The sequence below is a fragment of the Oryx dammah genome, unplaced genomic scaffold (genome assembly GCF_014754425.2).
Source record: "Oryx dammah isolate SB20612 unplaced genomic scaffold, SCBI_Odam_1.1 HiC_scaffold_29, whole genome shotgun sequence".
Taxonomy (NCBI): domain Eukaryota; kingdom Metazoa; phylum Chordata; class Mammalia; order Artiodactyla; family Bovidae; genus Oryx; species Oryx dammah.
The window spans coordinates 37,134,576-37,161,305 of NW_024070213.1; the positions used below are offsets into that span (position 1 = coordinate 37,134,576).

Below are 26,730 nucleotides of genomic sequence, written 5' to 3' on the forward strand. Positions count from 1 at the left end.
GTGTTAGAGAAGACTCTTGAGAGTCCCTTGGACTACAAGGGGATCCAACCAGTCCATTCTAAAGGAGAGCAGTCCTGGGTGTTCTTTGGAAGGGATGATGCTAAAGCTGAGAAACTCCAGTATTTTGGCCACCTTATGCAAACAGCTGACTCATTGGAAAAGACTCTGATGCTGGGAGGGATTGGGGGCAGGAGGAGAAGGGGATGACAAAGGGTGAGATGGCTGGATGGCATCACTGACTCAATGGATGTGAGTTTGAGTGAACTCCTGGAGTTGGTGATGGACAGGGAGGCCTGGCGTGTTGCAATTCATGAGGTCACAAAGAGTTGGACATGACTGAACGATTGAACTGAACTGAACTGAACTGAACTGAATTATTTCATCAGTCTTCCATTATAATAATTGGTTTGTTTTCCCAGTCTTGGCCATTTATTCTCTAATATCTCCATCTTCCACACTGTTCCTGAAGTAATTCTCCCCTAAACTTGCCTGAACAATCCATTAGATTTCCATTAGATTTCAAACTCCTTAGAAGTTAGCAAAACTATTCGTCTTGCCCTATCTACATTTTTCCATTTCCTCTGCCACATTTCCACTCATCATCACCTTTGCTTCCATTATACCTACATACACACTACACAACACTTAAGTAAACAGTTCATATGTAAGGAAATACATATAAAGGTACATGCTTCTTTGTCTGGAGCACATTTTCATCTCTTAGCTTGGCCAATTCTGATTGATTCTTCAAGTTCATCTTGTGCTTTATATTTTATGAGAAGTACTTCCTGTTTAATGCAGAATGAGTGAGATGCTCCTCCACATTTCAACAAACTTGATTTCAGTGCTTGCTATCATTATAGTTGATTTGATCCTCTACATCTTCCTTCAAATTTGATCTTCCTGAGGGCAGGAAATACGTTTCTCATTTCAGAAGGTCACAATCTATTAGAGTGGTAAGTCTGTAGATACATAAATAACAAAGGTAACTAACAATAAAAAAGATGACTTATGCAAGTAAGTAATAGAGTCATAAGTTCTAGAGGAGATAAAAAGGCTCACTGTGGAGAAATTAGGGCCTTAGTACATTGCAAATGGAAATGCAAAAATAGTAGCCACTTTGGAAAACAGTTCAACTCTTCCTCAAAAGGTTAAACATAGAGTTACCACATGACCCAGCAATTCCACTGCCATATATATATATATATATATATATATACAGCCACACACTCAAGAGAAATGACAACATATGTTGATACAAAAACTTGTATATCAATGTTTATAGAAGCATTACTCATAATAGCCTAAAAGTGGAAACAATCCAAATGTCTACCAATTGAAGAATGGATAAACAAAGTTTGTCAACATGGCTTGAAGTGAAAGAAGCCAGTCACAAATGACTGCATATTGCATGATTCTGTTCATAGGCCATGTCCTGAATAGACAAACCTAAAAAGACAAAAAAGTAGATTAGTGCCTGTCTAGGCATCAGAGAGACGGGAACAAGAGGAATGGGGAGTGACTGACAAAGGCTATGAGGTTTCTTTTGGGAGTGATGAAAATGTTCTGAAGTTGATTGTTGTGATCGTTGCACAACTTTGTGACTATGCCAACAACCACTGAACTGTACTTAATAAAAGGAGAGAAAGACTTCCTGGTGCTGGAGAAATCTGGATATACAAATGAATGATGTGAAAAGCAGAGACAGCACGTTGTAGTGAATTAACAAATCTTTTTGTTCAGCAGACTTGATCTGAATCTGCTCTGCCACTTGGTCAAGTTACCTTTCCTAAGCCTGTATCCTCATCTAAAAAGTGAATATATCAGTATACTTATTTCAGAGGATTAGTGTGATGACAAATTATATAACAGATGAAAATATTTAGCTGAGAACAGAGCGAGTGTTCAATAAATATTAGTTTCTATTATTATTATAACCCACTCAATATTGAATATTGGATTAGGTGGGACAGAAGGAGCATGTTAAATCAGTGAAAACTCTCAGGAACTTATTTGACGTTGTAGCAGAAAGAAATTTGAGGCACAAAATAATACAAAGATAATTGTATATATTCAACTTAAGAAACATTTATTAAATTCTTTCTTCTAATCACTAGACACTGTGCTAGATTGCAGAATATAAAAGATAAAGGAGAAGTAGACTAAAACATGTGCAAATAAGAAGTGGTCCTTGACTTGGTGGTCCAGTTCACAGGTAAACAAATAATGTGTAAGAAAGTATTCTATTTCTTATAAAACAAATGTTGGCTTTGCATACACCTAAGATGGTGGACAGGAATAAAAGGGTACATACGAGGTGACATCCATGCTCAATATTGAAACTGTTTGTTAATCCCTTGAGCCTGCAATTACTGGAAAACTGATTGTTAAGAGTTCTTTGCTGACATTTTCCACCTCCAATACAGAGCAGAGATGATTACAGGCTTGATCCACTTTTCTTCAATGGAAAGATGAGAAAAATAATGTCCAAAATGTTAAAGTTCAAAACGTTAAAGAATGCCTGCTATACAATGATCATCAGTATTCCAGACACTAATGATTAAATTCCCAGGCTACTTGTCTCTTTTATTTGGCTGTCGACTCCTTGAAGGCAAAAATCTTGAGTGTATCTTGTGCTCTTTTTGGATTGTCTCAATTTGGCTCAGTAGTTACATTAACAAATTGTTAAATGTTCCCCAAATCCCTCTTGGCTTTCCCAGTGGCTCAGTGGTAAAGAATTCACCTGCCAATGCAAGAGTCACAGGTTTGATCTCTGGGTGGGGAAGATCCACTGGAGAAAGTAATGGCAACCCACTCCAGTTATCTTGCCTGGGAAATCCCATGGACAGAGGTACCTGGTGGGCGACAATCCATGGGGTTGCTAAGAGTCAGACATGACTCGGTGACTGAACAACAACAAATCCCTATTATGTCAAAATTGGAAGAATCTTTATTAAAAAAAAATCTATATAACTATGGGTGTCTTCTCTAGCGGCTCAGACGGTAAAGAATCTGTTGGCAATATGGGAGACCTAGGTTAGATCTGCAATGGAACAACAACAACAAAACAACTATATAACCATGCTTGTTTTCAAATAAAATGGTCAGTTTTGTCATTCTCTTTTTTCTTTAGGAGAAACTATTTGAAGGTTTGGTAAACAGGGGGTACCTTGGCAGCTGAAAACAGATTTTCCTTTGAACAGAGATGGCATGTACAGATCGCTGTGATGTGGAGATAAAGACAAGAACAAACGTAATTCTAGAGCAGAGCTCTTTGGCTGGAGTCATGCAGCAGTGGTCTGGAGACGCTCTGGACTTGACTGCAACCTGGTGCTGTGAGTTCTTATGGTCAAGAGGAGACGTTGTCTAGTCCACTCTTTTCTTGAGCACTTAACTCAGTTCCAGTATTTAGGGTACTCTGCTTGGAGGTGGTTAAGAAATCAGGGCCCGTTCTTCTCAGGACCAGTCCTACAAAGTCCTAGATAGGCGTGCCATTTTGGGGATGGTTTGACTTGTATGGGTTAGGCACAGAAACAGGGTCTGTCATTCAAGTGAACAAGAAGCTGTAACCAACAGGAGGTAGCGCCCGAGTCAACCTGTTTCACAGGGAAGCGCTCTGCCGACCACAGGAGCCAAGAGTGGCGGGCCTCGGAAGATGGGCCCTGGGGCTCGCGCTTGGCCTTGGCACACGTGACGCGCCTGTGGGCGTTGAGTGACAGGCGCGGTGTTGGGCGGGCCTTGGCGGAAATCAACTTCCGGGGGCAGAGGCTCTGGAAGCCGGGTGGTGAGTGCGCTGTCCCAACGCCTGTACCTGGGCCGCATTCCCCTAGGTCTGGGTCGCGCCCGGGTGCGCGCGCGTGGCTGTGTGCTGGGGGTGGCTCACCAGGCGCTGTGGGGGAGCAGCGCGGCGGTGGTGGCAGTGACGGCAGGCGGCAGCGGCGAGAGCCGGGGCGCAGGTAAACGGACGCTCGCCTTCTGGGCCTGGGTCTGGGGCCCGGGCCGCACGAGGCCGGCGGCGCGCCCTGAGGCGGCCTGGGCACGGGCGGGGAGCGCGGCCGGGCTTCCGCCACCGGTGGGTACGGCCCCGGCCCGGGGAGATGTCGGGCCGGGGAGTCACGGGGCGTGACCCGCCGCGGGCTGGAGCTGAGCCTCGCTCCCCAGCGGGCGGTGTCTACCCGTGCTTGCCCTCGCCGGCAATTTCTGCCCCGGCATGTTCCAGAACCTAATGTTTTCGGAAGTCTACGCACAAGTACACGTGATTACTGTGTCACCAAAGCTCCCATGAACGGTGACTTTGATCCTTGCCGAGTTTTCACCGATCGCGCCTGGTTTAAGTTTTCTCTTTGACTTAAGTACAACAGGGTCCTTCAGACAGTCACATTTCCTTGTCGTTACTTTGGGCCACAGACTGCAATAAAAGTAGCATTTCAGAGTGAAGGCAGTGGCTGGTAACTTTCCAAGTGGTGAGGCATCTTTCATCCCCTTAAGAGCGCCCCCTCTCCCACAATAAAGATGATTCTTCCATCTGCCTGCCCTTTTTGCATACTGCGGAGCAAAGCTTTGGACTTAAAACCTATGTTTGACTTCACTTGAAGGAGTGGGAACTCTATTAAAAGCAGCGCTGAGTGGGTTTTTTTTTTGGTAGGATGCTGCTGCTGCTACTCTCACTTGCTTCCCTGATGAGAGTTGGGGCACAGCCTGATTACCTGGAGGGTCAAGTTCTGACCACAGGTGATTCAGAGGCGCCTTAGGAATTAGGGCTCTTTCTCCTTATCTCCCCTTCTGAACTGTACAGGAACTGATGCCCACCTTACTCGTTAAATAATTATTTGGGCGGTAGTTGGACGAAGGTTTTTGGACGGCATTTTGAATGTTGCATTCGTGCTGGTGATTGGGAGTGGGCTGACCTTTCATCTCGTCACGGGGTGATAGGCTAACATTTCACCCTACAATTTAAGACAGAATTCCCAGAATATTTAGTTGGGTGGTATGACAGGGACCGGCAATAAATTCACGTTGTTCTCTGCCATCGGAGACCTGTATCCTTCATCTTATTTGCTTTCTGCTGCAGTTTCTGTTGCATTGAGCGGATTAGCGCTACTCTACCTGTAAGGTTAATGGAGCATGGAGGATGCCAGAGAGAGTGCACCTGTGTGGTGCTGGCGAGTGGGTAAATTGTGTGGTAGAGAATTGCCCAGGTTACGAAGTTTGGTATACTGCAGGCTGGCTAGGAGGTTGTTCTGTGAGTTGGGAAATATTATTAACTGGTTTCCCAGCAACAGTACACGCCAAATGGAATAAACATACAGAAAACAAAGTGGTGAAAGTTAGAATTTACCTAACTTTTATTAAATGGAAAAATGTATCTTTTTATTGGAGTGATCAGCTCAAAACTCCTGTTTATTTTAATCGTTTTATTTTAATCATCTTGATATCAGACAAACTGCAGAAAGTCATCATAGAGAGACAGCATTTTTTTTTTTTTTTTTTGTCGCAGCGCGGGGAAGGAGGGGCCGGGGGAGAAGATAGAAGGTTACCAAGTAGCTAGTCTGAAGCTTAAATGGACAAATAGGAATTTGCCTAGTTAGAGGCATTTTATCTTGTATTCCTAGCTATAGATATATGGTTGTAAAGTATATAGGATTGTTATGAATAAAGAAAACTATATTTATTGTCTTGTTCTTCATAGCAGAAATTGGGGTGGAAGTGCATTCGGTTGGCTGAGGTTATTTTTATTAGTAACTTGGAAAGGGCATGTTTAGGTGAGTGTTTCCAAATTTTAGCTTGTAATCACTGTGCCTCCTTTATCAATCTGTTCCTTGTGACTTTTGGTCTTTCTTGAAACTCATCAAATTTTGTTATTTTCTGTCTAAACAATGAGAACAATAAAAAGGACACACTGGAGTAACTTTTTATATCAGTGTGTTTCTTCTTACTAATGATAAGTCAGTTTTTTGATTTGTAATATTTCTAAAAAATTTTTGTTTCCCCCACTGTTTCTCCTCCACCCCAGTACCCATTTAGATGGGTTGTCATTTAATTTGAAACGTATTTTTCAAAGCTTCCCTGGTGGCTCAGTGGTAAAGAACCCACCTGCTAATGCAGGAGACTGGGACTTGATCCCTGGGTGGGGAATATTCCCTGAAGAAGTAAATGCCATCCCATCCCTGTATTCTTGCCTAAAAAATTCCTTGGACAGAGGAGTCCAGTGGGCCTCAGTCCATGGCGTTGCAAAGAGTCAGACATGACTGAGCAGTTAAATAACAACATATTTTTCAAAAGAGCATGTCTTGTGTGTTTTAAAATGTGGGCTTATTGAGGTATAGTTTATAAGTAAAAACACTCTCTTAGTATTTTGTTTTTAAACTGACACATGCACAATATTCATATAACTACCACCACAACCAGACACAGAACATTTCAATCATTCCAAAAGTTCCCTCATGCGACTTTGTAGTTGGTTTCCTCCCCTCAGTGGTAGATCAGGCAACCACTGATCTGTTCCCTATCCATATAGTTTTGTCTTTTCTGGAATGTCATAGAAACGAACTCCTACAACAAATAGAATTTTTTTCTGGTTTCTTTCAGTTAATGCTTTTGTGATTCACCCATTTTGGTGCATGTATCAGTACTTTGTCCTTTTTTGCTTTATTGCCAAGTACTATTTCATTTCTTTGCATTGATCACTGAGGAAGGCTTTCTTATCTCTCCTTGCTATTCTTTGGAACTCTGCATTCAAATGGGTGTATCTTTCCTTTTCTCCTTTGCCTTTAGCCTCTCTTCTTTTCTCATATTTGTAAGGCCTCCTCAGACAACTATTTCGCATTTTTGCATTTGTTTTTCTTGGGGATGGTTTTGATCACTGGCGCTGCACAGTGTCACGAACCTTCGTCTATAGTTCTTTGGGCACTGTGTCTATCAGATCTAATCCCTTGAATCTATTTGTCATTTCCACTATATAATCATAAGGGATTTGATTAAGTCAAACCTGAATGGTCTAGTGGCTTTCCCTACTTTCTTCAATTTAAGTCTGAATTTGGCAATAAGAAGTTCATGATCTGAGCCACAGTTGGCTCCCAGTCTTGTTTTTGCTGACTGTATAGAGCTTCTCCATCTTTGGCTGCAAAGAATATAATCAGTCTGATTTTGGTATTGACCATCTGGTGATGTCCATGTGTAGAGTCTTCTCTTGTGTTATTGGAAGAGGGTGTTTCCTATGACCAGTGCATTCTCTTGGCAAAACTCTGTTAGTCTTTGAACTGCTTCATTTTGTACTCCAAGGCCAAATTTGCCTGTTACTCCAGGTATCTCTTGACTTCCTACTTTTGCATTCTAGTCCCCTATGATGAAAGGGATATCTGTTTTGGCTGTTAGTGCTAGAAGGTCTTATAGGTCTTCATAGAACTGTTTAACTTCAGCTTCTTCAGCATAACTAGTTGGGGCATAAACTTGGGTTATTGTGATATTGAATGGTAGAATGGGAAAGACTAGACATCTCTTCAAGAAAATTAGTGATACCAAGGAACATTTCAGGCAAATAAAGGACGAAAATGGTATGGAACTAATAGAAGCAGAAGATATTAAGAGGTGGCAAGAATACACAGAAGAACTACAAAAAAGATCCTCATGACCCAGATAACCACGATGTGTGATCACTCATTTAGAGCCAGACACTCTGGGATATGAAGTCAAGTGGGCCTTAGGAAGCATCCTTGCAAACAAAGCTAGTGGAGGTGATGGAATTCCTTTGAGCTATTTCAAATCCTAAAAGATGATGCTGTGAAAGCGCTGCACTCAGTATGCCAGCAAGTTTGGTCAGCAGTGGCCACAGGACTGGAAAAGGTCAGTGTTCATTCCAGTCCCAAAAAAAGGCAATGCCAAAGAATACTCAAACTATTGCACTCATCTCACATGCTAGTAAAGTAATGCTCAAAATTCTCCAAGCCAGGCTTCAACAGTACGTGAACTGTGAACTTTTAGATGTTCAAACTAGATTTAGAAAAGGCAGAGGAACCAGAGATCTAATTGCCAACATCTGTTGGATCATCAGAAAAGCAAGAGAGTTTCAGAAAAACATATACTTGTGCTTTATTGATTATGCCAAAACCTTTGACTGTGTGGATCACAACAAACTGTGGAAAAATTTTCAGGAGATGGGAATATCAGACCACCTGACCTGCCTCCTGAGAAATCTGCATGCAAGTCAAGAAGCAACAGTTAGAACCAGACATGGAACAATGGACTGGTTCCAAATCAGGAAAGGAGTACGGCAAGGCTGTATATTGTCACCCTGCTTATTTAACTTATATGCAGAGTACATCATGAGAAACACTGGGCTGGATGAAGCACAAGCTGGAATCAAAATTGCTGGGAGAAATATCAATAACCTCTGATACGCAGATGATACCCCTACTTTGGCAAAAAGTGAAGGAGAACTGAAGAGCCTCTTGAAGAAAGTGAAAGAAGAGAATGAAAAAGCTGGTTTAAAACTCAACATTCAAAAAACAAAGTTTGTGGCATCTAGTCCCATCACTTCATGGCACATAGATGGGGAAATAATGGAAACAGTGACAGGCTTTATTTTCCTGAGCTCCAAAATCACTGCAGATGGTGACTGCAGCCATGGATTTAAAAGACGCTCCTTGGAAGAAAAGCTATGATCTAGACAGCATATTAAAAAACAGAGACATTACTTTGCCGACAAAGGTCTGTCTCGTCAAAACTATGGTCTTTCCAATAGTCATGTATGATTGTGAGAGTTGGACTGTAAAGAAAGCTGAGCACTGAAGAATTGATGCTTTTGAACTGTGGTGTTGGAGAAGACTCTTGAGAGTCCCTTGGACTGCAAGGAGATCCAACCAGTCAATCCTAAAGGAAATCTGGCCTGAATATTCATTGGAAGGACTGATGCTCTACTTGAAACTCCAGTACTTTGGCCACTGATGTGAAGAACTGACTCATTTGAAAAAACCCTGATGCTGGGAAAGATTGAAGGCAGGAGGAGAAGGAGATGACAGAGGATGAGATGGTTGGGTGGCATCACCAACTCTACGGACATGAGCTTGAACAAGCTCTGGGAGTTGGTGATGGACAGGGAAGCCTGGCATGCTGCAGTCCTTGGGATTGCAAAGCGTTGGACTGACTGATCTGACTGCCTATTTCATTTTATGGCTATATCACAGTCTTATTTATTCACCAGTTGATGGACATTTAGGTTGTTCCAGTGTTTCTCCTTTAGGAATGAAGGCGCTATAAATGTTCATGTACATTTCTTTGTACATTCTTCTGTGGGTCTTTGTGTAGATAAATGCTTTCATATCTTTTGGTTAAATTTCTAGGAGTATGAGTCTCTGATCACGTGGCAAATGTTCACTTAACTTTATAACAAATTACCAAAGATAAGAAATTATTAAAAAAAAAAAAAAGAAATTATCAGCATTGTTTGATGCTTCCATTTTCTCCATATGCTGGTCAGCATTTGTCATTTTGCTTTTAATTTCAGCTATTCTAATAGAATATTTAGTGCTATCTCAATGATGTTTTAGTTTGAATTTTCCTATCAGCTAATACGTTGAGCTTCCCTGGTGGCTCAGATGGTAAAGAATCTGCCTACAACGCGGGTGACCTGGGTTCGATCCCTGAGTTGGGAAGATCCCCTGGAGGAGGGCATGATAACCCACTCCAATATGCTTGCCTGGAGAATCCCCATGGACAGAGGAGCCTAATGGGCTACAGTCCATGGGGTCACAAATAGTCGGACACGACTAAGTGACTTAAACACAGCAATATTTTGAGCATCTTTTCATGTCCTTATTTGCTATCTTGTGTGTTTTCTTTTGTGAAGTATCTGTTAAAATCTTTGGTCTGTTTTATTAGTGAGTTGTAAGAAGTCTGGATACGATTCCTTTATCATATGTAGGTTGACAGATATTTTCTTTCAGTCTGTGGTTTGTCTTTTTATTTTTTTTAATTGTATTTTTCAAAGAGTTGAAGTTGTACATTTTGAAGAAGTCCACATTATCATTTTTTTTTTCTTTTGTGATATGTGCTTTTGCATCTAGAAAATTTTGACTAAACCAGAAATATAATGATTTTTTTATCTGTGTTTTCTGTTAGAACTTTTATAGTTTTAGATTTTACCTTTAGGTCTGGGATCTGTTTTGATCTGCCTTTTCTTCATTTCTGTTTGTAGTACAAGATATGTGTCAAAGTTCTTTTTCTCTCTTTCTTTTTTTTGTATATGAACACCTAATTTGTCCAGTAACACTTGTTGAAAAGACTACCCTTACTATCCTTTCTTCAGTAAAATTTCTTTGTCAGAAATCACTTGACTCTATGTGTAGATATGTCCCTGGACTGTCAGTTCTGTTCTGTCATTCCATGTGTCTTTCTTTTGGCCAAACACACTGTCTTCATTAATGTAACTTTGTAGTTTTGTTTTGAAATTAGGAAGTCTGAGTCTTCCATTTTTTTTTTTTTCCTTTTCAATTATTTTGGTTATCCTAGCTCTTTCTTTCCATGTATGTTTGTAGAATCAGCCTATTTCTATAAAAAAGCATCCTGGAATTTTGATTCTGGATGCATTGAAGTTATAATTTTGCTTGAAGAGAATTGACATCTGAATGGTTTCTAATCCATTAATAAAGCCTTGATTTTCCTAATTAATATTTTAAGCTTTTAGCAGAAAACTAACACACATTAAAAAAAAAAGTTTCATGTTATTTGGTGCTGTTGTAAATGGTATTCTTTTGAAAAATTTCAATTTATAATTATTTATATAAATAAATTGATACTTTATTTTGACCCTGAATTCTCAACCTTGTTAATAAATTTTCACTTACACTAGTAGGTTTTGTAGACTGTTTGGAATTTTCTGTGTAAACAGTCTTGTCTGCCAGTAGAGACAGTTTTAATTAGTTCATATTTTCCTATTTGCCTTTATTTATTTTATTTTCTCATTATACTGGCTAGGATCTTCATGATGAGGTTAAACAGAGCTGACATCCTTGCCTTATCTTTTACCATGAAGTAGTTAATTATTGTTTTTTTGTAAATACAATTCTCATCAAATTGAGGAAATTTTAACTTCTAGTGAAAAATTTTTAAAAATCATAGATGAATTTTGTATTTTTTTGATTGTGGAAGTTGAGTTGATTAGAATGGAAAGTTGAGGAATAAACCAGTAAAGAAAAGCATTAATCCATTTCTATTAGTATGAAATAATTCCTGCTGTGTCTTGCTGGCATTTTAAAAATTTTTTTATTTTGAAAACATTTAAAAATCAAAGTTGTAAATACTGTCATATTTTTTCATTTTCACTAAACATTACACTCATTGCTTACTACATCATGAATTTCTTGAAAATTTGACTTGTATGTTCTTGATTTTTCATTTGGATGGTTGTTTTCCCCATTAGAATTAATATTAAGTCTATATGCATAATTCTGATAAAATTCTTTTAGTTAATTTTTAAAAAATTGATTATTACTCAAAATGCATGAACTTTTTTCAAATTCTTAATATACACTGCCCCCTTGTTTAATTTTATATTCCTAGAATTTATCTGCCTGGACTTTAATTTGCAATAAATCTTGGAGCGAAAGGTGGCAGTTAATAGCGTTGATTTTTTTGAGCCGTGTTGCAAGATAGACTCCTAGGATTTCAGAAACTCAGTTTATTAGATTTATCTAGTTTATATCATTCACTTTATAAGTTTAGCATGTGCAATAAGTAAATGACTTTTCTTTCCACATTATTATTTTTCTGTCAGTGATGTAGATAAAATTCCTGATGCGTTTTGTGTAATGTAAAATGCTCGTTTTTTTTTAATAAGGATTGTAGAAATCTTTGTGTTCAATATCATGCAGAAACCCTTTATGCATGTTGTTTTATTGAATTCCAACCAGAACCTTTGTTGTAGGTAAGTAGTATTTTCCCCATTTAATAGGTGAGGAAACTGAGTCTCAGACAAGTGAACCATGTTATTCAAGGTTGTATCAACAGTGAGTGGTAGAGTTGGATTTATCACAAGTGTTTTTTTTTAATACTGCTTTTATTTGTAGACTACAATACCAATATTTGTATTTGTAAGGCCTCCTCAGACAGCCATTTTGCTTTTTTGCATTTCTTTTTCTTGGAGATGGTCTTGATTATTGTCTCCTGTACAGTGTCACAAACCTTCGTCCATAGTTCATCAGGCACTCTGCTATCAGATCTAGTCCCTTAAATCTATTTCTCACTTCCACTGTATAGTCATAAGGGATTTGATTTAGGTCATACCTGAATGGTCTAGTGGTTTTCTCCACTTTCTTCAATTTCAGTCTGAAATTGAATAAGGAGTTCATGATCTGAGCCACAGTCAGCTCCCGGTCTTGTTTTTGCTGACTGTATAGAGCTTCTCCATCTTTGGCTGCAAAGAATATAATCAATCTGATTTTGGTATTGACCATCTGGTGATGTCCATGTATAGAGTCTTCTTTTGTGTTGTTGGAAGAAGGTGTTTGCTATGACCAGTGCATTCTCTTGGCAGAATGCTATTAGTCTTTGCCCTACTTCATTCTGTACTCCAAAGCCAAATTTGCCTGTTATTCCAAGTGTTTCTTGACTTCCTACTCAGGCTGTCTCAGGAGGCCTTACAAATAGCTGTGAAAAGAAGGGAAATGAAAAGCAAAGGAGAGGAAAGATATATCCATTTGAATGCAGAGTTCCAAAGAATAGCAAGGAGAGATAAGAAAGCCTTCCTCAGCAACCAATGCAAAGAAATAGAGGAAAGCAATAGAATGGGAAAGACTAGAGATCTCTTCAAGAAAATTAGAGATACCAAGGGAACATTTCATGCAAAGATGGGCACAATAAAGGACAGAAATGGTAGGGACCTAACAGAAGCAGAAGATATTAAGAAGAGGTGGCAAGAATACACAGAAGAACTGTACAAAAAAGATCTTCACAACCCAGATAATCACAATGGTATGATCACTCACCTAGAGCCAGACATCCTGGAATGTGAAGTCAAGTGGGCCTTATGAATCATCACTATGGACAAAGCTAGTGGAGGTGACAGAATTCCAGTTGAGCTATTTCAAATCCTGAAAGATGATGTTATGAAAGTGCTGCATTCAATATGCCAGCAAATTTGGAAAATGAGCAGTGGCCACAGGTCTGGAAAAGGTCCATTTTCATTCCAGTCCCAAAGAAAGGCAATGCCAAAGAATGCTCAAACTACCGCACAATTGCACTCATCTCACATGCTAGTAAACTGACGCTTAAAATTCTCCAAGCCAGGCGTCAGCAATACATGAACCGTGAGCTTCCAGATGTTCAAGCTGGTTTTAGAAAAGGCAGAGGAACCAGAGATCATATTGCCAGCATCTACTGGATCATCGAAAAAGTAAGAGAGTTCCAGAAAAACATCTATTTCTGCTTTATTGACTATGCCAAAGCCTTTGACTGTGTGGGTCAGAATAAACGGTGGAAAATTCTGAAAGAAATGGGAATACCAGATCACCTGACCTGCCTTTTGAGAAACCTGAATGCAGGTGAGGAAGCAACAGTTAGAACTGGACATGGAACAACAGACTGGTTTCAAATAGGAAAAGGAGTATGTCAAGGCTGTATATTGTCACCCTGCTTATTTATATGCAGAGTACATCATGAGAAACTCTGGGCTGGAAGAAGCACAAGCTGGCATCAAGATTGCCAGGAGAAATTTCAATAACCTCAGATATGCAGATGACACCACCCTTATGGCAGAAAGTAAAGAGAAATTAAAGAGCCTCTTGATGAAAGTGAAAAAGGAAAGTGAAAAAGTTGGCTTACAGCTCAACATTCAGAAAACAAAGATCATGGCATCCGGTCCCATCACTTCATGGGAAATAGATGGGGAAACAGTGGAAACAGTGTCAGACTTTATTTTTGGGGGCTCCAAAATCACTGCAGATGGTGATTGCAGCCATGAAACTAAAAGACACTTACTTATTGGAAGGAAAGTTATGATCAACCTAGACAGCATATTCAAAAACAGAGACATTACTTTGTCAACAAAAGTCCGTGTAGTCAAGGCTATGGTTTTTCCTGTGGTCATGTATGGATGTGAGAGTTGGACTGTGAAGAAGGCTGAGCGCCGAAGAATTGATGCTTTTGAATTGAGGTGTTGGAGAAGACTCTTGAGAGTCCCTTGGGCTGCAAGGAGATCCAACCAGTCCATTCATTCTAAAGGAGATCAGTCCTGGGTGTTAATTGGAAGGACTGATGTTGAAACTGAAACTCCAATAGTTTGGCCGCCTGATGTGAAGAGCTGACTCATCTGAAAAGACCCTGATGCTGGGAAAGATTGAGGGCAGGAGGAGAAGGGGACAACAGAGGATGAGATGGTTGGGTTGCCTCACCGACTCAATGGACATGGGTTTGGGTGAACTCCGGGAGTTGGTGATGGACAGGGAGGCCTGACGTGCTGCGGTTCAAGGGCTTGCAAAGAGTCGGACATGACTGAACGTGAACTGGACTGACAATACCAATATGGAGTTCATGTAAGCATTCTGTATAGATTCTGCTTGTTCTGGGTTGGTCTTCTTATTTTAATTTTTAGAATAAGCTCCTTAAGCTATTTACAACACGAGACAGTATCTGTTAATTCTAAAGTGCCCAAATAGAAATTTGTATTATATTTATATCATTTTATATTGTCTAATTTAAATTATTTTAGATATTTCTTACCCTGTATCCTCTTCCCTTCCCTGTCAAGTCTCAAATAACGAGTATAAAGACTATTATTAGCTATTGCTGTAGTTTTACTTAAAGAATTAGAGATACATTTATTGTCACTAGTAGAGAATACAGTAATTTTAAAATTTTGAAATGAGAAGATCATTTTTAAGTTACAGGTTTATTAGATGAAGATTAGAAGTAATGTTAGGTACTTTAAAATGCAGTATGTTATAATTCTAGTAAACCTTTTATCTTTAGAAGTATATGAACATTTTGGCATTTACATAATGCTGTTGAACACATATATTCATTTAGACTAATTATATCAATGAAAAAAACCACTGTTTTGTAAAGTGTGAAATCACTGTTCCCATGAAGTGCTATTCAGAAAAGACTGTCTTTCTTCTCCCTTTGCCAGCCTTGCTAACATAGACCATGTGCATCTCCTACCCAAAGCAGGCATAGATAGTGAAGAAGCCAGCCTAATTGCCTTTTATGTTGTGTCCAATTTTGTGGTAAAAGAGGGTCTACATGATCATTTCAAGATGTTTTACTTTTGTATTATAAGAATTCAAAATTTCTGCAATTGTAGTAAAGATAGTAGTGCTATATTATGCAAGCTCCGTTAATATGTGTGTACTTCTCTGATAGACTTAGGTGTTTACATGAATGTTACTAAAAAACTACATGTTGGATGAATGAAAATCAGATTTTTGGTTGATTTACAGACTTTTAAGAAATGGATGCTCCAAGCTTTGGGTTGTTTATAGTAAACCATTCTGCATATTGATTATGAAGTATTCAGTTATACTTCATGTGTTACTGGTGTGCAATATTGTACTTGTGTCTTTGAATCTAAGGCATTGTAGTCTGTACATAGTTGGATCATGCTTTTTCTTCATTCTGCAAATTTCTGCCTTTTGATCAGGTTAACACATAGTTATTTAAGATAATTACTGATAAGATAGGGATTATACTTGCCATTTTACTGTTAAGTTGGTGCATATGTAATTGACGTTTTGAATCATGAATTTTAAATCATTATAACTAGGCTTAGGAGAAGGCAGTGGCAAGCCACTCCAGTACTCTTGCCTGGAAAATCCCATGGACGGAGGAGCCTGGTGGGCTGCAGTCCATGGGGTTGCTAAGAATCTCACATGACTGAGCAACTTCACTTTCACTTTTCACTTTCATGCATTGGAGAAGGAAATGTCAACCCACTCCAGTATTCTTGCCTGGAGAATCCCAGGGACAGGGGAGCCTGGTGGGCTGCCATCTATGGGGTCGCACAGAGTTGGACATGACTGAAGCGACTTAGCAGCAGCAGCAGCAGCAGCAGGTACATCTTTATTAATCAAAATAGTAACCATTACAACAAACACATTTTTGCCAGTGAGAAATAGGTTTGTTTATTCCTGTAGCATAAAGATCTGTGCTTTGGGATTTGATGAACTCTTGGAAAGAATTTTCTGCTTCGTGCTGGTTGTGGAAGCATTTTCCCTGCAAAAAGTTGTCCAGATGCTTGAAGAAGTGGTAGTTGGTTAATGAGAGGTCAGGTGAATATGGTGGATGCGGCAAAGTTTTGTAGCCCAATTCATTCAACTTGTGAAGCATTGATTGTGTGATGTGTGGTCAGGTGTTGTAATGGATAAGAATTGGGCCCTTTTTGTTGACCAATGTGTGCTGCAGACATTGCAGTTTTTGGTGCATCTCATTGTTTTGCTGAGCATACTTTTCAAATGTAATGGTTTCTCTGGGATTCAAAAAGCTATAGTTGTTCAGATCACCAAACAGTGACTGTGACCTTTATTTTGGTGCAAGTTTGGCTTTGGGAAGTGCTTAGGAGCTTCTTCTCAGTCTAGCCACTGAGCTAGTTGTTGCTGGTTGTCATATAAAATCCACTTTTCTTTGCATGCTACAGTCCAGTCGAGGAATGGTTAACTGGTGTTGTGTGGAATAAGAGAAGACTGTTCAGAACGATGATTTTTTTAATTTGCAGTCAGTGATCCTGCATGGCTCAGAGGGTAAAGCATCTGCCTGCAATGCAGGAGATCTGGGTTCGATCCCTGGGTCAGGAAGATCCCCTGGAGAAGGAAATGGCAACCCACTCCAGTACTCTTGCCTGGAAAATCCCATGGACAGAGAAGCATGGTAGACTACAGTCCATGGGATCACAAAGAGTTGGACAGGACTGAGCGAATTTACTTTCACTTTCACTTTCACAAGGCACCAATTAACGAGCCTTTTCACCTTTCGAATTTGCTTCAAATTCCAAAGGACTCAACTCAGTGGCTGATGTTGTGTTCTTGGGCAACTTCTGTGGTTGTAAGAGAATCAGCTTTGATGATGTCTCTAAATTGGTTGTTGTCAACTTCTAGTGGCTGGCCACTACACTCTTCATCTTCAAGGCTCTCATCTCCTTTGCAAAACTTCTTGAACCAACACTGCACCATATGTTTGTTAGAAGTTCCTGGGCCGAATGTGTTGTTGATGTTGTGAGTTGTCTCTGCTGGTTTACCTCCCATTTTGAACTCAGATAAGAAAATTGCTTGAATTTACTTTTTGTCTAACATCAATTCCCTAAAGTAAATGTAAAATAAACAGCAAGTAATAAGTCAGTAGAAAAAAATAAAGAAATGCATATTAAAATGATGTTTAACATAACCACATTTATTTAAGAATGTATTCCAATATCAAATGGCAAATTTCTACAAGCAAAAACTGCAATTACATTTGCACCAACCTAGTATTTGTTTTTGTATATTTTTAAGTGTTTTTGTTGCTGTTCCTTTATCCCATTACTGCTTTGTGTTGTATTAAATAGATATTTTCTATGTTCCATTTTAATTCTTTTATTGTTTCTCTCACTATGTTTAAGTTACTTTTTTAGTGATTGCTCTGGGGATTATAACTAATGACTTTATAACAGTCTGTTTGGTGTCTATTTTGAATTAGCACCAACAATCTCAAATTTATAAAAAGATTGCTTCTACGTAGTTCCATTTCTTCTCCTTTGTTGTGCAACTATCAACATAAATTACATCTTTCTACATTGATGCCCATCAACACAGATTTGCAGTCTTTCTTTGTGCAGTTGTCCTGTAAATTGTATAGGTGAAAAAAGAATTACAAATATACCTTTTGTGAAAGTCACTCAGGTGTCTCTGACTCTTTGTGACCCCATGGACTGTATAGCCTGCCAGGCTCCTCTGCCCTTGGAATTCTGTAGGCCAGAATACTGGAGTGGGTAGCCATTCTCTTCTCCAGGGGATCTTCCCAACCCAGGGATCAAACCCAGGTCTTCCACATTGCAGGCGGATTCTTTACTGTCTGAGCCACCAGGGAAGCCCAAAATATATCTTTATATTTACATAGGTAAATATAAAAGACAATTTTTATATTTACCTGTGTCTTTTATATTTGCCTGTGTAGTTATCTTTACTGGTGCTGTTTATTTCTTTGTGAGGATTCAGTCACTTTTTATGGTTCTTTCATTTCAGCCTGATTACTCCTTTTAGATTTCCTCATAGATAAGACCTCCTGGTGATAAATTCTCTTTGTTTTTGCTTCGAGTAAGTCTTAATTTCTTCTTCTTCTTTTTTTTTTTTTTTTAGTATTAGTTTTGCTGGGTATAGAATTCTTAGTTGAAAGTCTCTCTTTCAACACTTTGGGCCATCACATTGCCTTCTGGCCTCCATGGTTGTTTATGAAAAGTCAGGTTAAAAATCTTATCACTGATTCCTTGTACGTGATGAGTAGCTTCTATTTTGCTGGTTACAAGGTTCTCTTTTTGTCTTTGGCATTTGAAAGTTTGATTATGACACCTTAAAGTGTGGGTCTCTTTTAATTTTATCCTACTTGCAATTTGTTGAACTTCTTGGATGTGTAGGTTAATGTTTTTCATCAAATTTGTGAAATTTTCTAGCATTATTACCTTAAGTAGTTTTTCTGCCCCTTTCTTTCTCTCTTTGTTTTCTGGAACTCTGATTATGCTTATGCATATGTTAGTATTCTTGGTGGTTATCCACAGGTCTTTGATACTTTGTTAACTTTTCTTTATCCTTTCTCCTTTTGCTCAGACTGGTTAATCTCTATTGACCTATCTTCACATTCACTGATTCTTCCTTCTATCCATTCATAAATTTGCTGTTGAAGTCTTCTAGTGGATGTTTTAACTTTCAACTCTAGATTTTTTTTTAAATTTTTTTTAATTGGAGGATAATTGCTTTACAGAATTTTGTTGTTTTCTGTCAAACCTCAACATGAATCAGTTATAGATATACATATATCCCCTCCCTTTTGAACCTCCTTCCCATCTCCTGCCCCATCTCACCCCTCTAGATTGATACAGAGCCCCTGTTTGAGTTTCCTGAGCCATCCAGCAAATTTCCATTGCCTGTCTATTTTACATATGGTAATGTAAGCTTCCATGTTACTCTTTCCATACATCTCACTCTCTCCTCCCCTCTCCCCATGTCCATAAGTCTGTTCTCTATGTCTATTTCTCTATTGCTGACCTGTAAATAAACTCCAGGTTTTATGTTTTATTTTTATAACTCCTGTCTTTTCATTAATATTCTTTATTTTGTGAGACATTGTTATTATTTTTCCTTCATTTAGACACAGTTTCCTTTAGTGATTTGAGATATTATATTTGAACATATTAGAGTCGTGAATTTTAATATCTTTGTCTAATAAGTCTAATGTCTGAGTTTCCTCACAAGTAAATTTCTGTTGACTGCATTTTCTTCCTCTCTGTAGGGGCTCTATGTTTTTGTTTCTTGGCATGTATCATAATTTTTGTTGAAAACTAGACATTTATAAATATATGTCTGTTCGGTATATATATTTTAAAATACATTATATATATATGTAATGTGGCAACTCGGGATATCAGAATTTTTTCTCTCCTCTCCAGGTTTTTAATATTTTTATTGTTACTATCTTTCTTGCTATTTCTCTGTCTTGGTGAACTCTTTATGTAAACTCTGTGTTCTTTTCTTGTGTGGCCACTTGGAATTATGCCATTCTCTTTTATATTATTGGGTCAATTTAAATAGAGGAAATATTTAATTGCTGCTGCTGCTACTGCTGCTAAGTCGCTCCAGTCATGTCCAACTCTGTGCAACCCCATAGACAGGCAGCCCACCAGGCTCCCCTGTCCCTGGGATTCTCCAGGCAAGAACACTGGAGTGGGTTGCCATTTCCTTCTCCAATGCATGAAAGTGAAAAGTGAAAGGGAAGTCGCTCAGTCGTGTCTGACTCCCAGCGACCCCATGGACTGCAGCCTACCAGACTCCTCTGCCTTTGGGATTTTCCAGGCAAAAGTACTGGAGTGGGTTGCCATTGCCTTCTCTGAAATATTTAATTAGGGCTTGTGAATTATGCTTAAAAATTAATAGAATTATCAAAATGATTATAAAAAGTAAGAAAACATTATTGAATACTTATAGTATGCTATGCCTGAACATAGTACTTGGTTAATAGGATTTTCTAGTAAAGAAAGATAAATAGAAGCTCAGGTTTTTTTTTTTTTCCAATTTGGTGAAAAATCTCTAGATTTGTACTTGTGGAGTTTTAATGCCTTAGTAATTAAAGGTAACTGAACTTACTATTTTTCCCTAGCATTTAACTCACTGACTTAGCATCTTGTCATCTTGTACCACCCAAGAGTCATAATTGAGAATGTAATTTTCACTGCTTTAGAAGAGATGTGGATGATTGTTGCCTTCAAACAGTTGATAAGAACATGGGGTTAAAGTGTAGAAACACTTATACACAATGAATGGAACTTAAGTGAATAAAACTTACTGTTGTCAGTGTCATCACCCTAATAGCTAGCATTTTTTGGATTTGGTTATATATTTACTCAGTATAGAGAGAATGTCAGTTGACATTTCTGTAGGATCTTGACACTATTGCATAAAAAAAGACAAAAACAAAAAACAAACATTGGGAGTGCCTAGATTGAGTTGTGAGAAAACTCTGGAAATGGCCCAGTTAATCTTCATAATGGTACAGAGGAAAAGTTTTTCAAACATTGCTCAGAAGGTGTCAGATTTTTCAGGAATATACCCAATTATAGAGGCTTTGTGTGCTTCAGACATTTTTGTTTCCACATGCATATTTAATTCTGTTTTGGATGAGCTAGAGTCTATATATTTTAGAAGTCTTTAAGATAAATTCGGTACTCAATTACTTACTGTATATGAAAGTGAAAAAAAAAATTGCGAGTTAAAATCAGATGAAAAAAATGATCCTGCCAAAGATACTGGTACCTTAATTCAGGAAGAAATGAAAATCCGTGATTTAGGACAGTTTTATATTATCTTAAAAAAATGTGAGCAAGCAAGTCCTTTATGTGTTTTTTTTTGGTAAACAGGTGTGTTTTCTGTTAAAGGCTACTGCTAGCAGATGAAGACCTTTGATAGGTGCATGAACAAGGATTTAATGACTGTCAAACTGAGTTTATGAAAGTGAAATAATGGACTTACAGAGCTATGGTGAGAAGCAAAATTCAACTCAACAGAAATCTTTATTGAGCCCTGACTATAATTTCAGGGTTCTGTACTAGGCAGTGGAAGATACAGAAATAAATGTCACTTATTTTCAAGGATCTCCCAGTCAAGAAGGTGAGAGTAATGTAAATGATATATTATAGGGAGGGCACTGATTGAAAAGTAATGGGGTTGTGAAAGTTAGACTAGGAATGTAAGGGAAGACCCTGATGAAGCTGGACACATTGAGCCCCTGAATGCTGATGAGTATTTTTGCCAGTGGAAGCATCCTTCCCCTATGCTCAGTGATAGTGGCTTCCTCATCCTCACTGGGAGCTCTGCCTCACTCCCCTGGGAGTAGCTCTCCACAACTGTTTGAGATCTGAGGGGATTCATTCTGCATTAGTGGTTACTCCAGAGGCAGTTGCCAAAAAAGGCAGTGCTGATCTCCCTAAGACCTGCCCCTACTACTCTCAAGACCTCCTACAATCTTGTAGATCTATGACTAGACTCAAATCCCAGCAGGTTTCTAAAGATGAGGTACAAAGTGTGACTCACGGGGAAATGTAGTACACTCCAAAAGAACTACTTGAGCTTTCTAATTTATACAGACAGAAATCCAGGGAACATGCGTGAGAATGATCCTAGAGATATGGCATAATCATGAAAAGAACATAAAACTGGACCAGACAGAATTTATTTATATGGGCTCACTAAGCACAGCTTCTGCATTTAGTGTGGCTGTTTGACTGAAATATGCACCAAAAGGTGGCACACAGTGAGTGAACTGGAAACACAGGACCTACCTATTTTGGTTCAGGGATTCAAAGGCTTTGAAGGGATTCAAAGGCTTTGAAGGGATTCAAAGGCTTAGGGAGATTAGAGTGGATTTGTCATTTAAGAAGTGCTCACCCCAACTGGGAGGGTCCAGAGGATACACCTTTTACTAATATTATGAGAGATAAATTGTGAGGGGAGTCCTGGCATCCTTGAAGAGTTCTGTGATTGATTCAGTCGGAATGCAGTCACTGAATCGGGAAACCTAAATGCAATGGGAGGAAATGAATTCCAGGGTGACAGGGCCCAGTCGTGACATCTAACTGTCAAAGGCAAGGTGAAACAGGTTTGGACAGCAGAGTCAAAATGACAGTTATAGTAGTCTGAGTTATGCAGAATAGTGGTGTTGGCTAGTTGATTATGGTGGTCCTAGAAGTGAAAAGATAGGAAGCCTACTAAATTCTTATTTGATCTGTATAAGCAGAAAAGTTCTAGGTCAGGTGAACAGAAGTCTAGCCTGAATCATAAAAACAGAGTCATGACCCATTAGTCAGTTCTAAGACTTGAATTTTTGCAGACCTAGAACCCTTTGAGTGAAGAGGAGGCAAGGTCCCCTTGAAGAAGGACTCTGGTACACTGCCAAAATGTATACCAGTAATCTTTCTCCCAGCCCTCCCCAAAGGGACCTACAGCCTTTTACTAGGGTAATTGTGCATTGGGGAAAAGGAAATGATCAGACCTTCCAAAGACTACTGGATATTAGCTCTGGACTGATGCTAATTCCAAGAGACCTAAATTGTCCCTTTGGTCTATCAGTCAGCATAGTGGCTTATGGAAGTCAAGTAATCACAGAAGTTTTAGTTCAAGTCTGTCTCACAGTGGGCTCAGTGGGTCCCCAAGTCCATCCTGTGGTTCTTTGTCCAGTTCCAGAATGCATAATTGGAATAGATATACTCAGCAGCTGTTGCAGTCTCCGCATTGGTTCCCTGACCAGTGGAATGAAGGTGATTATGGTGAGAAAGGCTAAATGGAAGACAGTATAATTGCCTCACCTAAGAACATAGTAAACCGAAAGCAGTTTCTCATTTCTGGAGGAATTGCAGCTATTAGTGCCATCATCAAGGACATGAAACATGCAGGGACGGTGATTCCCACCACTTCCCCATTCATCTGATCTGTTTGGCCTGTGCGTAAACAGATGGATCTTGGAGAATGACAATGAATTATTATAAGCTTAGCCATGTGGTGATTGCAGTTGTAGCTGCTTTACCAGATATGGTTTTATTGCTGGAGCAGTTTACTACATCCCCAGGTGACTGTACAGCTGTTGATCTGGCAAATACCTTTGTCTCCGTCTCTGTCAATAAGGTCTAACTGAAAAAGTTTGCTGTCAGCTGTCAAGGCCAGCAATACACCTTCACTGTCCTACCTCAGGGGTTCAGTTCAGTTCAGTCGCTCAGTCATGTCCGACTCTTTGCGACCCCTTGAATCGCAGCATGCCAGGCCTCCCTGTCTATCACCAACTCCTGGAGTTCACTCAGACTCACGTCCATCGAGTTGGTGATGCCATCCAGCCATCTCATCCTCTGTCGTCCCCATCTCATCCTCTGTCGTCCCCTTCTCCTCCTGCCCCCAGTCCCTCCTGGCATCAGAGTCTTTTCCAATGAGTCAACTCTTGGTGGCCAGAGTACTGGAGTTTCAGCTTTAGCATCATTCATTCCAAAGAAATCCCAGGACTGATCTTCAGAATGGACTGGTCGGATCTCCTTGCAGTCCAAGGGACTCTCAAGAGTCTTCTCCAACACCACAGTTCAAAAGCATCAATTCTTTGGTGCTCAGCCTTCTTCACAGTCCAACTCTCACATCCATACATGACCACAGGAAAAACCATAGCCTTGACTAGACGGACCTTCGGCAAAGTAATGTCTCTGCTTTTGAATATACTATCTAGGTTGGTCATAACTTTCCTTCCAAGGAGTAAGCGTCTTTTAATTTCATGGCTGCAGTCACCATCTGCAGTGATTTTGGAGCCCCAAAAAATAAAATCTGACACTGTTTCCACTGTTTCCCCATCTATTTCCCATGAAGTGATGGGACCGGATGCCATGATATTCGTTTTCTGAATGTTGAGCTTTAAGCCAACTTTTTCACTCTCCTCTTTCACTTTCATCAAGAGGCTTTTTAGTTCCTCTTCACTTTCTGCCATAAGGGTGGTGTCATCTACATATCTGAGGTTATTGATATTTCTCCTGGAAATCTTGATGCCAGCTTGTGTTTCTTCCAGTTCAGCGTTTCTCATGATGTACTCTGCATATAAGTTAAATAAGCAGGGTGACAATATGCAGCCTTGATGTACTCCTTTTGCTATTTGGAACCAATCTGTTGTTCCAGGTCCAGTTCTAACTGTTGCTTCCTGACCTGCATACAGATTTCTCAAGAGGCAGGTCAGGTGGTCTGGTCTTCCCATCTCTTTCAGAATTTTCCACAGTTTCTTGTGATCCACACAGTCAAAGGCTTTGGCATAGTCAATAAAGCAGAAATAGATGTTTTTCTGGAACTCTCTTGCTTTTTCCATGATCCAGCGGATGTTGGCAATTTGATCTCTGATTCCTCTGACTTTTCTAAAACTCTGCCTAATTTAGTTTGTGTGGCTCTCAGTCACCTGGTTCATATTGGTCCATTAAATTGAGGACATTACATTGACTGGACCTCGTGAATAAGAAGCACCAACTACAATAGACTTGTTAGTAAAACATTTTAGTGTCAGAGAGTAAGAAACAAATCTGATAAAAGTTCAGGGGCCTCCTACCTCAGTGAAATTTCTAGGGGTCCAGTGGTGTGACGTATTTTGAGATATCACTTCTAAGGTTAGGACAAAGATAAGTTTTTGCATCTGGGCCCTCCTACAATCAAGAAAGAGGCACAACATTCAGTGGCTCTCTGGACGTTAGAGACAACATAGTCTCCATTTGGGGTATTTTGCTCTAGCCTGTCTCCTGACTCAAAATGCTGCTAATTTTGAGTGGGACCCAGAACAAGACCAAGATTTCTGCCAAAGGTCCAGGATGCTGTGCAAACTGCTCTGTCACTTGGGCCATGGGATCTAGGAGATCTAGTGGTCCTTCAAGTGTAAAAGGTGGATAGTGATGCTGTTTGGTACCTTTGGCAGATTTCTGCCAGAGAATCACAGGGCAGGCCCTTTGGATATTGGACCAGTGCCTTGCCATCCTCTGTGGATAACTGTGCTTCTTGAGAAATAGCTGCTGTTCTACATTTGGGCCTTAGAGACTGATTGTATAACCATGGGCCACCACGTTACCATGTCACCTTAGCTGCTCATCATAAAATGAGTGCTATCTGACCCACCAACCCATAAAATTGGGCATGTACAGCAGTACTTCATTATCAAATGGAAGCAGTATATATCTGATCAGGCCTGAGCAGGCCTTAAAGGCACAGACAAGTGGAAGAAGTGGCCCAAATGTCCATGGTCCCTACTCTGCTACAGTGTCTTCTTTTTCCAGAGTACACCTGTGGCCTCGTGGAAAGTTTGCTAAGATCAGACCACAGAAGAGAAGACTAAAGCTTGGTGTATGGATGGTTTTGCATGATACACAGGCAGCCCAGGAAAGTGGTTGACTTTGGTAGTAGAGCCCGTTTCTGGGACATCCCTTTAGTATAGTAATGAAGGGAAATCCTCCCTGTGGGCAGAACTTCAGCCATTGCACCTGGTTATTCACTTTGCTTGAAAGGATAAATGACCAGACATGCAGATGTGTACTGATTCATGGTCTATGGCCAGTGGTTTGGCTGGATGGTCAGGATCTTGGGAGAAACATGTTTGGAGTGTTGGTGACAAGGAAGTTTGAGTGACAAGGAAATTTGAGTGACGAGGAAATTTGGATAGACTTCTTTGAATGGGGGGAAAAAAGTGAAGATATTTGAATTTCATGTGAATGCTGACCAAACAGTGATCTCAGCAGAGGAGGATTTTAATAATCAAGTGGATAGGATGACTCTCTCATTCTCTGGATACCAGTCAGCCTCTTTTCCCTGTCATCTGTGTCATTGTCTATTGGGCTCATAAGCAAAGTGGCCACGCTGGCAGGGGTAGACATTACAGACAGACATAGCAGCATAGACTTCCCCTCATCAAGGCCAGCCTGGCTGTGGCCACCGCTGAATGGCCCGATCTGTCATCAGCAGAGACTAACCCTGAATCCTTGATATAGCACCATTCTTAGTGGGTGAGTAGCCAGCTAACTGGAGGCAGGTTGGTTATACTGAACTGCTCCTATCATGGAAGTGGCAGTGATTTGTTCGTATTGGAATAGATGCTTAGTTTGTATATGGATTTGCCTTCCCTGCATGCAGTGCTTCTGGCAAAACTGTCATCTCTAGAATTATAGAATGCTTCATTCACTACATGGTATTCCACATAGCATTTCTTCTGTTAAGGACCTCACTTCACAGCAAAAGAAGTATAGCAGTGGACCCATAGTCATGGAATTCCCTGGTCTTACCTTATTTTCTGGGCTTTCCAGGTAGTGCTAGTGGGAAAGAACTTGCCTGCCAGTGCAGGAGATATAAGAGACACTGGTTTGATCCCTGGGTCAGGAAGATCCTTTGGAGGAGGGCACGGCAACCCATTCCACTATTCTTGCCTGGGGAATCCCATGGACAGAGGAGCCTTGTGGGCTGTGGTCATAGGGTTGCAAAGAGTCTGACACGACTGAAGTGACTTGGCACCGCA

At 39.8% G+C, this 26,730-nt stretch overlaps 1 protein-coding gene and 1 pseudogene across 4 annotated transcripts in view; one reads left to right on the top strand and one right to left on the bottom strand.

The window, feature by feature from the left end:
- The first annotated feature begins 3,749 nt into the window (after window positions 1-3,749).
- The window catches only part of CCDC91 (coiled-coil domain containing 91), a 400,877-nt gene continuing 377,896 nt past the window's right edge, over window positions 3,750-26,730 (top strand). For all 4 annotated transcript variants that reach the window (XM_040234623.1, XM_040234619.1, XM_040234621.1 and 1 more), the window contains exon 1: window positions 3,750-3,956. The gene's annotated coding sequence lies outside the window, so the exon portion shown is untranslated. The remainder of the gene's footprint in view (window positions 3,957-26,730) is intronic.
- LOC120858000 lies at window positions 16,054-23,093 on the bottom strand (annotated as a pseudogene).